Genomic DNA, 12,707 nt, shown 5'->3' with positions numbered 1-12,707 from the left:
AGAGATCTGATAATGATGAAAAGATCTCAAAGTATGAACAAAGGATTTCCAAGGACGAACAGAAGTTATCTGGGTATGAGCAGAAGATCTCAGAAGATAAACGAAAGATCTCTGAGTATCAAAAGAAGATCCAGGACCTCAAAGAGCAGCTTCGAATAGAGATATCTGATAATGATGAAAAGATGTCAGAGTATGAACAAAAGATCTCCAAGGACACACAAAAGTTATCTGGGTATGAGCAGAAGATCTCAGAAGATAAAAAAAAGATCTCTGAGTATCAAAAGAAGATCCAGGACGTCAAAGAGGAGCTTCAAATGGAGCTGAGGAAGTCTGCAGCTTCTGCGGATAAAATCAAAGACATGGAGATGGAGCACCAGAACTCTATTACTAATATAGAACAATTTATAAATTCGTGCAGATTTAATAACCGGAAGCTAATAGGATTAAAGGAAGTTCATCCATTCAATGAAAACCGGCCACAGAAGATCTTTGGATATGAACAGAAGATCTTCCAGGACAAAGACCATGGATTAAAATTCTCGGACCATAAGCCAAAGGTCTCAAATCATGAGAGGAAGAACTCAGAGAGGACTGATTCGTGGGATGATGACTATAAATCATGGGACCTTGAATCTGATGTCTCAGACGATGAGTTGCCAGAGACCCGAGATCGGTTGGAAACAGAATTTGATATATCAGACCTTGAAACTGATGTGTCAGATGATGAACCAGAGGTCAAAGTTGATGGACCAGAGGGCTCTGATTCATGGGACCTTAAATCTGAGGTCTCATACAATGACTTAGAGGTTTCAGACCATATTCTAAAGGTCTCAAATGTTGAGCCAAAGTTCCTAATCAATAAACCACTCATCCCACCCCAAAGGCCAAATGTCTCAAATGATGAACTAGAGGTCTCTGGAGATGAACTAGAGGTCTCAGGAGATGAATCCGAGGTCTCTGGAGATGAGTCAGAGGTCTCGGGAGATGAATCCGAGGTCTCAGGAGATGAATCCGAGATCTCTGGAGATGAATCAGACGTCTCAGGAGATGAATCAGGTAACTTTGGAGATGAATCCGAGGTCTCAGGAGATGAATCCGAGATCTCTGGAGATAAATCAGAGGTCTCAGGAGATGAATCAGAGTACTTCGGAGATGAATCCGAGGTCTCTGGAGATAATTCAGAGATCTCAGTTGAAGAACCAGAGGTCTCAGTTGAGGAAAAACCAGAGACAAAAAAGATCAAAAAATGGTGGAAAAGATTTCTACATTACCTCAAACCGTGGAAGTGGGCGAAAAGAAAAAGAATTTGATCAAAAGTCGGAAGAAGCCTTTGGGGGGGATATGACGAGTTACACCTTTGAGCTTCTCCAGCTACTTTCACTGCCTCTCGGAGGACCTTGACCTGTCTTACATGATGCTTGGTGCTCTGGGTTTGTACCCTCATGGTTGATGCACTCATTGTAAGTCGCATTGGATTGTGCTCTTACAAATGATTCTATATTTTTTCAATCAATAAAAAACAAAAAGTATATTATGTACATTCCTGTATTGACACTTATTGCTGAGACAAGTTCTACTTCTTCTTCTTTGTTTGGTTTATTGGAAGATGGCAACCAACATCAAGGTGAACTAGTGCCATCCACTGGATCTGCCTCTTCTTCCTCCGCTTCACTCATGTTGTGTAATTATAGGTAGACTTGATGTTGGATTATTATTAGTAATCATAAAATATGACTAAAATAATAAACGTATTTATAAAAATAATACAATTATTAATTAAAACGATAGTTATCAATTAAGAATAATGAAATTACTAATGAAAAAAACAGTACAATCATCAATTAAGAATAAGACAATTTGTAATTATAATTGATAAAAGATGGGCCTATCAAACTGTAAAGATCAGTCTCATTTAGATCCAGTTTAATTAGAAATCTCAATATTTACTATTAAAGATTATATAATAAACAGTGAAGGTTATGGAGTTCTTGGCAGTGTAGAGGTTGGCAAAATTCACCTATGCAACATTAATGGAAAAACTCTTGTGAAAAAAAAAACATTTATTATTTTTATTGAAACAGAGTCAATGGTTTTTGAGTTAGAATTAAAATCTATAAGAAAAGTGAAACATAACTATTACCTTTATTCATAAGAGAAAAGAGACTTTCAGAACTTAAACTTCTGAAACAACAACCTCTAGTGGCAGCTCAGTGTTCAGAGGTCAACATCAGCTCAGTGGATTGATTTAAGTTCTCTCTCCGTCCCAGTCGTTCCGTATTGTGTGGAAGGAGGAGAGAGGAACTGCGTCATTGATTGGAGAAGGACGACGACCACGCTGTGAATCTTGAGGTTTCTTCACAAGCCTCAACCTTCAACGTTAGCGACATCATCAAAGCCCGCCTCGCAGATCGGCAGCCACGTGGAGGGACAGGAGAGGATTCTTTTTACTGAATACTTTCTCTTTGTCTCTCACCATCTTCCGCCCCCTTTCCCCCCCGTGGAACTATATTTCGTAAGACAGCGTCCTTTTTTCTATTCATTAATTGGAGTCACCCACCCGAATCTCATTGGACCTTCTTCATCCTCTGGGTTGTTTTCTGAACTAGCCTCACCATGCTAGTGTGTCATCACAGGGCAGCACAGGGGGCCGTCCCGGTGTGGGGCGGAGGTGTTGTGGCTAAACAAGAAGCCTTGTTAGTAAAAGTGTTGATGTGGCGCTATAGTGGCCTGTATCCTCCTCCTTTCAGACTGGGCTTTCACACAGGGAGAGGTTGTGCAGTGGGAATAACTTTAAATAAACATTCAAAGTCATTACTACCTGCTCCTGTCTGAGTGTTTGATTCTTTATTACATTACAGGATTACTATTAAACTGCTTCACCGATTTCCATGACATGTTTGTGAAGGGAAGAGGTAAGAGGCCCAAGTGAAGAAGCCATAGATTTAGAGCAGGTCTTCTTTAACATGGGTGGAGGTTTGGACTAATTTAAGACTTAACATTTTCTCATGTTAGCAAATGGATGCAGCTTAATGATCAGAATGAATGAATGGTTTATTATTATGGAATTAAGTTTTCTATGTACATTTAAAGATTTTGAATTGGAAATAAATCTAGGTTTGATAAGGGGCTTTAGATTTTTTCCTTTTGGGTTTAAACAAGTTTGTGTGATGCATTCTGGTCTTCATGTTCATGTGTAGCTGGTAACCAAGGTACTTTATGATGCTGCTGTGATTTTAAGCACATGGCAACAATACAAACAAATCACATCTCATAAACACCTTGAAGTTCTCGCAACTGCGATAGTGGGGCAGAGAATCTGGATGACTGGGTGTTAAATCATCATCAGAGACTGCGGATGGAAGCTGATGCAGCAAGGGCAGCGATGCAAGATGCCTCCAAGCGGCGAAAAAGGCTGTATGATCGGCGGGCATGTGGGGCACTTATCCGGTCTGGAGACAGAGTTCTGCTGAGGAATCATAAACCACGTGGCAGGAATAAGATCCAAGACAAGTGGGAAGCAGACCCCTATCTTGTCATCGCACAGAACCACCCAGACATGCCTGTGTATACTGTCAAGCCTGAGGCTGGTGGACCTAGACTCATATGCCAGCTTACCCTAAACGAGTGCGTAGACCCACATCCCATGATAGTTTGTCTTCCCCGTAGCCATCCCCACACACGAAACGCTTCCAATACATCCCCTCACCATAGCTCCCAAGACGACACTGCAGAGATTGATGGGGAGGAGGTTAGGAGTATGCAGAGCGAACAGGGTGGGATTCCAAACACTGGGGAGGGCAGTTCCTAGGGTTTGTTCCAACTGTTACATATAAAAAGTAGAAATCATAGATTCTTATTAAATTACTTTTGTGTGTTGTATTTGTTTTTTTTTTAATTCCATCAAAACTTTCTGATTCTTGTTCATTGAAATACAGGAAATGATTGAAAAGTTCAAAGAAACTCCTATGATCTTTGGAATCATTTCTTAGGAGTCCACTCTCCTTTGATGACATAATTAACTTGTCATGTGTACCCGATGTGGTGGTACTGCACTCTACTTACTTGCCAAAAGCCGACCATACAAGAAGAAGAGCTTATATTCTTAAGGATCATGGCAACAATGAACAGACTACCAACAATCACCCAGGACCATCTGCTCCAAACTGAACAACTTTATTCAGGCAGATGTGAGGTGGCGACCATTAAGAGGGGGAGTTCCATTTCTGCAGAGAGAAGCATTCTCATTAGGCATCTTCAGAAGGACCTTCACTGTATGGAGGAAAAATATGAAGAAGTAAAAGCAGAGAAGGAGATCCTGAAAACATTGCTTCATCATACGCTTATCACCAGCTCCCAAAATGTGCCCTGCATTCAAGAGAACTTAGAGGGATCACTCTATAAAAGGAAGGCAGAGCTTTTAAAGATTGTAGTATCTAAAAAGAAGGCCATTATTCAAGAAAAGAACCAAACTATTCTGTGTCTCAACACAAAGATCACAGAGTTAGAGCATCGCAACAACAAGATGAAGCAATCAGCCTTCTTTCCTGCTCCGCCTGCCAAGAGCCATCCAGTTGACTTTGACCAGGAAAAGCTCCTTCACATACAAATCCAGGACCTCAAAGAGCAGATCACAATGGAGAGATCTGATAATGATGAAAAGATCTCAAAGTATGAACAAAGGATTTCCAAGGACGAACAGAAGTTATCTGGGTATGAGCAGAAGATCTCAGAAGATAAACGAAAGATCTCTGAGTATCAAAAGAAGATCCAGGACCTCAAAGAGCAGCTTCGAATAGAGATATCTGATAATGATGAAAAGATGTCAGAGTATGAACAAAAGATCTCCAAGGACACACAAAAGTTATCTGGGTATGAGCAGAAGATCTCAGAAGATAAAAAAAAGATCTCTGAGTATCAAAAGAAGATCCAGGACGTCAAAGAGGAGCTTCAAATGGAGCTGAGGAAGTCTGCAGCTTCTGCGGATAAAATCAAAGACATGGAGATGGAGCACCAGAACTCTATTACTAATACAGAACAATTTATAAATTCGCGCAGATTTAATAACCGGAAGCTAATAGGATTAAAGGAAGTTCATCCATTCAATGAAAACCGGCCACAGAAGATCTTTGGATATGAACAGAAGATCTTGCAGGACAAAGTCCATGGATTAAAATTCTCGGACCATAAGCCAAAGGTCTCAAATCATGAGAGGAAGAACTCAGAGAGGACTGATTCGTGGGATGATGACTATAAATCATGGGACCTTGAATCTGATGTCTCAGACGATGAGTTGCCAGAGACCCGAGATCGGTTGGACACAGAATTTAATACATCAGACCTGGAAACTGATGTGTCAGATGATGAACCAGAGGTCAAAGTTGATGGACCAGAGGGCTCTGATTCATGGGACCTTAAATCTCAGGTCTCATACAATGACTTAGAGGATTCAGACCATATTCTAAAGGTCTCAAATGTTGAGCCAAAGTTATCAATAATCAATAAACCACCCATCCCACCCCAAAGGCCAAAGGTCTCAAATGATGAACTAGAGGTCTCTGGAGATGAACTAGAGGTCTCAGGAGATGAATCCGAGGTCTCTGGAGATGAGTCAGAGGTCTCGGGAGATGAATCCAAGGTCTCAGGAGATGAATCCGAGATCTCTGGAGATGAATCAGAGGTCTCAGGAGATGAATCAGGTAACTTTGGAGATGAATCAGAGGTCTCAGGAGATGAATCCGAGATCTCTGGAGATGAATCAGAGGTCTCAGGAGATGAATCAGAGTACTTCGGAGATGAATCCGAGGTCTCTGGAGATAATTCAGAGATCTCAGTTGAAGAACCAGAGGTCTCAGTTGAGGAAAAACCAGAGACAAAAAAGATCAAAAAATGGTGGAAAAGATTTCTACATTACCTCAAACCGTGGAAGTGGGCGAAAAGAAAAATAATTTGATCAAAAGTCGGAAGAAGCCTTTGGGGGGGATGTGACGAGTTACACCTTTGAGCTTCTCCAGCTACTTTCACTGCCTCTCGGAGGACCTTGACCTGTCTTACATGATGCTTGGTGCTCTGGGTTTGTACCCTCATGGTTGATGCACTTATTGTAAGTCGCATTGGATTGTGCTCTTACAAATGATTCTATATTTTTTCAATCAATAAAAAACAAAAAGTATATTATGTACATTCCTGTATTGACACTTATTGCTGAGACAAGTTCTACTTCTTCTTCTTTGTTTGGTTTATTGGAAGATGGCAACCAACATCAAGGTGAACTAGTGCCATCCACTGGATCTGCCTCTTCTTCCTCCGCTTCACTCATGTTGTGTAATTATAGGTAGACTTGATGTTGGATTATTATTAGTAATCATAAAATATGATTAAAATAATAAACTTATTTATAAAAATAATACAATTATTAATTAAAACGATAGTTATCAATTAAGAATAATGAAATTACTAATGAAAAAAACAGTACAATCATCAATTAAGAATAAGACAATTTGTAATTATAATTGATAAAAGATGGGCCTATCAAACTGTAAAGATCAGTCTCATTTAGATCCAGTTTAATTAGAAATCTCAATATTTACTATTAAAGATTATATAATAAACAGTGAAGGTTATGGAGTTCTTGGCAGTGTAGAGGTTGGCAAAATTCACCTATGCAACATTAATGGAAAAACTCTTGTGAAAAAAAAACCATTTATTATTTTTATTGAAACAGAGTCAATGGTTTTTGAGTTAGAATTAAAATCTATGAGAAAAGTGAAACATAACTATTACCTTTATTCATAAGAGAAAAGAGACTTTCAGAACTTAAACTTCTGAAACAACAACCTCTAGTGGCAGCTCAGTGTTCAGAGGTCAACATCAGCTCAGTGGATTGATTTAAGTTCTCTCTCCGTCCCAGTCGTTCCGTATTGTGTGGAAGGAGGAGAGAGGAACTGCGTCATTGATTGGAGAAGGACGACGACCACGCTGTGAATCTTGAGGTTTCTTCACAAGCCTCAACCTTCAACGTTAGCGACATCATCAAAGCCCGCCTCGCAGATCGGCAGCCACGTGGAGGGACAGGAGAGGATTCTTTTTACTGAATACTTTCTCTTTGTCTCTCACCATCTTCCGCCCCCTTTTCCCCCCGTGGAACTATATTTAGTAAGACAGCGTCCTTTTTTCTATTCATTAATTGGAGTCACCCACCCGAATCTCATTGGACCTTCTTCATCCTCTGGGTTGTTTTCTGAACTAGCCTCACCATGCTAGTGTGTCATCACAGGGCAGCACAGGGGGCCGTCCCGGTGTGGGGCGGAGGTGTTGTGGCTAAACAAGAAGCCTTGTTAGTAAAAGTGTTGATGTGGCGCTATAGTGGCCTGTATCCTCCTCCTTTCAGACTGGGCTTTCACACAGGGAGAGGTTGTGCAGCGGGAATAACTTTAAATAAACATTCAAAGTCATTACTACCTGCTCCTGTCTGAGTGTTTGATTCTTTATTACATTACAGGATTACTATTAAACTGCTTCACCGATTTCCATGACATGTTTGTGAAGGGAAGAGGTAAGAGGCCCAAGTGAAGAAGCCATAGATTTAGAGCAGGCATTCTTTAACATGGGTGGAGGTTTGGACTAATTTAAGACTTAACATTTTCTCATGTTAGCAAATGGATGCAGCTTAATGATCAGAATGAATCAATGGTTTATTATTAGAAAATTAAGTTTTCTATCTATATTTAAAGATTTTGAATTGATATTAAATCTAGGTTTGATAAGGGGCTTTAGATGTTTTCCTTTTGGGTTTAAACAAGTTTGTGTGATGCATTCTGGTCTTCATGTTCATGTGTAGCTGGTAACCAAGGTACTTTATGATTCTGCTGTGATTTTAAGCACATGGCAAGAATACAAACAAATCACATCTCATAAACACCTTGAAGTTCTCGCAACTGCGATAGTGGGCCAGAGAATCTGGATGACTGGGTGTTAAATCATCATCAGAGACTGCGGATGGAAGCTGATGCAGCAAGGGCAGCGATGCAAGATGCCTCCAAGCGGCGAAAAAGGCTGTATGATTGGCGGGCAAGTGGGGCACTAATCCGGTCTGGAGACAGAGTTCTGCTGAGGAATCATAAACCACGTGGCAGGAATAAGATCCAAGACAAGTGGGAAGCAGACCCCTATCTTGTCATCGCACAGAACCACCCAGACATGCCTGTGTATACTGTCAAGCCTGAGGCTGGTGGACCTAGACTCATATGCCAGCCAACCCAAAACGAGAGCGTAGACCCACGTCCCATGATTCAGAGTCTGATGCCTATGACATAGTGTGTATTCCCCGTAGCCATCCCCACACACGAAACGCTTCCAATACATCCCCTCACCATAGCTCCCAAGACGACACTGCAGAGATTGATGGGGAGGAGGTAATGAGTATGCAGAGCAAACAGGGTGGGATTCCAAACACTGGGGAGGGCAGGTCACATGGGGGCGTACAGTCAGACGGGGCAGATATATCTGGGGATGATAGTGAGGATATTCAGAGGACCGCCAGACCCCACAGAAGCACCAGAGGTCAGCTTCCTAGCAGGTTCTTTGTTTATAGAGTTCTCTTGAGCAGGGGAAAGAGTTTCAACGTGAAACCATTGTTTTAATTTTCAATTAAATAATAAACTTTTATATATTTTTTATTTTAATTCCTAGGGTTTGTTCCAACTGTTACATAAAAAAAGTAGAAATCATAGATTCTTATTAAATTACTTTTGTGTGTTGTATTTGTTTTTTTTTAAATTCCATCAAAACTTTCTGATTCTTGTTCATTGAAATACAGGAAATGATTGAAAAGTTCAAAGAAACTCCTATGATCTTTGGAATCATTTCTTAGGAGTCCACTCTCCTTAGATGACATAATTAACTTGTCATGTGTACCCGATGTGGTGGTACTGCACTCTACTTACTTGCCAATAGCCGACCATACAAGAAGAAGAGCTTATATTCTTAAGGATCATGGCAACAATGAACAGACTACCAAGAATCACCCAGGACCATTTGCTCCAAACTGAACAACTTTATTCAAGCAGATGTGAGGTGGCGACCATTAAGAGGGGGAGTTCCATTTCTGCAGAGAGAAGCATTCTTATTAGGAATCTTCAGAAGGACCTTCACTGTATGGAGGAAAAATATGAAGAAGTAAAAGCAGAGAAGGAGATCCTGAAAACATTGCTTCATCATACGCTTATCACCAGCTCCCAAAATGTGCCCTGCATTCAAGAGAACTTAGAGGGATCACTCTATAAAAAGAAGGCAGAGCTTTTAAAGATTGTAGTATCTAAAAAGAAGGCCATTATTCTAGAAAAGAACCAAACTATTCTGTGTCTCAACACAAAGATCACAGAGTTAGAGCATCGCAACAACAAGATGAAGCAATCAGCCTTCTTTCCTGCTCCGCCTGCCAAGAGCCATCCAGTTGACTTTGACCAGGAAAAGCTCCTCCACATACAAATCCAGGACCTCAAAGAGCAGATCACAATGGAGAGATCTGATAATGATGAAAAGATCTCAAAGTATGAACAAAGGATTTCCAAGGACGAACAGAAGTTATCTGGGTATGAGCAGAAGATCTCAGAAGATAAACGAAAGATCTCTGAGTATCAAAAGAAGATCCAGGACCTCAAAGAGCAGCTTCGAATAGAGATATCTGATAATGATGAAAAGATGTCAGAGTATGAACAAAAGATCTCCAAGGACACACAAAAGTTATCTGGGTATGAGCAGAAGATCTCGGAGGATAAAAAAAAGATCTCTGAATATCAAAAGAAGATCCAGGACGTCAAAGAGGAGCTTCAAATGGAGCTGAGGAAGTCTGCAGCTTCTGCGGATAAAATCAAAGACATGGAGATGGAGCACCAGAACTCTATTACTAATATAGAACAATTTATAAATTCGCGCAGATTTAATAACCGGAAGCTAATAGGATTAAAGGAAGTTCATCCATTCAATGAAAACCGGCCACAGAAGATCTTTGGATATGAACAGAAGATCTTCCAGGACAAAGACCATGGATTAAAATTCTCGGACCATAAGCCAAAGGTCTCAAATCATGAGAGGAAGAACTCAGAAAGGACTGATTTGTGGGATGATGACTATAAATCATGGGACCTTGAATCTGTTGTCTCAGGCGATGAGTTGCCAGAGACCCGAGATCGGTTGGACACAGAATTTAATATATCAGACCTGGAAACTGATGTGTCAGATGGTGAACCAGAGGTCAAAGTTGATGGACCAGAGGGCTCTGATTCATGGGACCTTAAATCTCAGGTCTCATACAATGACTTAGAGGATTCAGACCATATTCTAAAGGTCTCAAATGTTGAGCCAAAGTTATCAATAATCAATAAACCACCCATCCCACCCCAAAGGCCAAAGGTCTCAAATGATGAACTAGAGGTCTCTGGAGATGAACTAGAGGTCTCAGGAGATGAATCCGAGGTCTCTGGAGATGAGTCAGAGGTCTCGGGAGATGAATCCGAGGTCTCAGGAGATGAATCCGAGATCTCTGGAGATGAATCAGAGGTCTCAGGAGATGAATCAGGTAACTTTGGAGATGAATCCGAGGTCTCAGGAGATGAATCCGAGATCTCTGGAGATGAATCAGAGGTCTCAGGAGATGAATCAGAGTACTTCGGAGATGAATCCGAGGTCTCTGGAGATAATTCAGAGATCTCAGTTGAAGAACCAGAGGTCTCAGTTGAGGAAAAACCAGAGACAAAAAAGATCAAAAAATGGTGGAAAAGATTTCTACATTACCTCAAACCGTGGAAGTGGGCGAAAAGAAAAAGAATTTGATCAAAAGTCGGAAGAAGCCTTTGGGGGGGATGTTACACCTTTGAGCTTCTCCAGCTACTTTCACTGCCTCTCGGAGGACCTTGACCTGTCTTACATGATGCTTGGTGCTCTGGGTTTGTACCCTCATGGTTGATGCACTTATTGTAAGTCGCATTGGATTGTGCTCTTACAAATGATTCTATATTTTTTCAATCAATAAAAAACAAAAAGTATATTATGTACATTTCTGTATTGACACTTATTTGCTGAGACAAGTTCTACTTCTTCTTCTTTGTTTGGTTTATTGGAAGATGGCAACCAACATCAAGGTGAACTAGTGCCATCCACTGGATCTGCCTCTTCTTCCTCCGCTTCACTCATGTTGTGTAATTATAGGTAGACTTGATGTTGGATTATTATTAGTAATCATAAAATATGATTAAAATAATAAACGTATTTATAAAAACAATACAATTATTAATTAAAACGATAGTTATCAATTAAGAATAATGAAATTACTAATGAAAAAAACAGTACAATCATCAATTAAGAATAAGACAATTTGTAATTATAATTGATAAAAGATGGGCCTATCAAACTGTAAAGATCAGTCTCAATTTAGATCCAGTTTAATTAGAAATCTCAATATTTACTATTAAAGATTATATAATAAACAGTGAAGGTTATGGAGTTCTTGGCAGTGTAGAGGTTGGCAAAATTCACCTATGCAACATTAATGGAAAAACTCTTGTGAAAAAAAAAACATTTATTATTTTTATTGAAACAGAGTCAATGGTTTTTGAGTTAGAATTAAAATCTATAAGAAAAGTGAAACATAACTATTACCTTTATTCAGAAGAGAAAAGAGACTTTCAGAACTTAAACTTCTGAAACAAACACCTCTAGTGGAAGCTCAGTGTTCAGAGGTCAACATCAGCTCAGTGGATTGATTTAAGTTCTCTCTCCGTCCCAGTCGTTCCGTATTGTGTGGAAGGAGGAGAGAGGAACTGCGTCATTGATTGGAGAAGGACGACGACCACGCTGTGAATCTTGAGGTTTCTTCACAAGCCTCAACCTTCAACGTTAGCGTCATCATCAAAGCCCGCCTCGCAGATCGGCAGCCACGTGGAGGGACAGGAGAGGATTCTTTTTACTGAATACTTTCTCTTTGTCTCTCAACATCTTCCACCCCCTTTCCCCCCCGTGGAACTATATTTAGTAAGACAGCGTCCTTTTTTCTATTCATTAATTGGAGTCACCCACCCGAATCTCATTGGACCTTCTTCATCCTCTGGGTTGTTTTCTGAACTAGCCTCACCATGCTAGTGTGTCATCACAGGGCAGCACAGGGGGCCGTCCCGGTGTGGGGCGGAGGTGTTGTGGCTAAACAAGAAGCCTTGTTAGTAAAAGTGTTGATGTGGCGCTATAGTGGCCTGTATCCTCCTCCTTTCAGACTGGGCTTTCACACAGGGAGAGGTTGTGCAGTGGGAATAACTTTAAATAAACATTCAAAGTCATTGCTACCTGCTCCTGTCTGAGTGTTTGATTCTTTATTACATTACAGGATTACTATTAAACTGCTTCACCGATTTCCATGACATGTTTGTGAAGGGAAGAGGTAAGAGGCCCAAGTGAAGAAGCCATAGATTTAGAGCAGGTCTTCTTTAACATGGGTGGAGGTTTGGACTAATTTAAGACTTAACATTTTCTCATGTTAGCAAATGGATGCAGCTTAATGATCAGAATGAATGAATGGTTTTTTATTATGGAATTAAGTTTTCTATGTACATTTAAAGATTTTGAATTGGAAATAAATCTAGGTTTGATAAGGGGCTTTAGATTTTTTCCTTTTGGGTTTAAACAAGTTTGTGTGATGCATTCTGGTCTTCATGTTCATG

The sequence above is a fragment of the Platichthys flesus genome, chromosome 5 (genome assembly GCF_949316205.1).
Source record: "Platichthys flesus chromosome 5, fPlaFle2.1, whole genome shotgun sequence".
NCBI classification, from domain to species: domain Eukaryota; kingdom Metazoa; phylum Chordata; class Actinopteri; order Pleuronectiformes; family Pleuronectidae; genus Platichthys; species Platichthys flesus.
The sequence above is the reverse complement of the archived record's forward strand: the minus strand, read 5'-3'. Positions refer to the sequence as shown.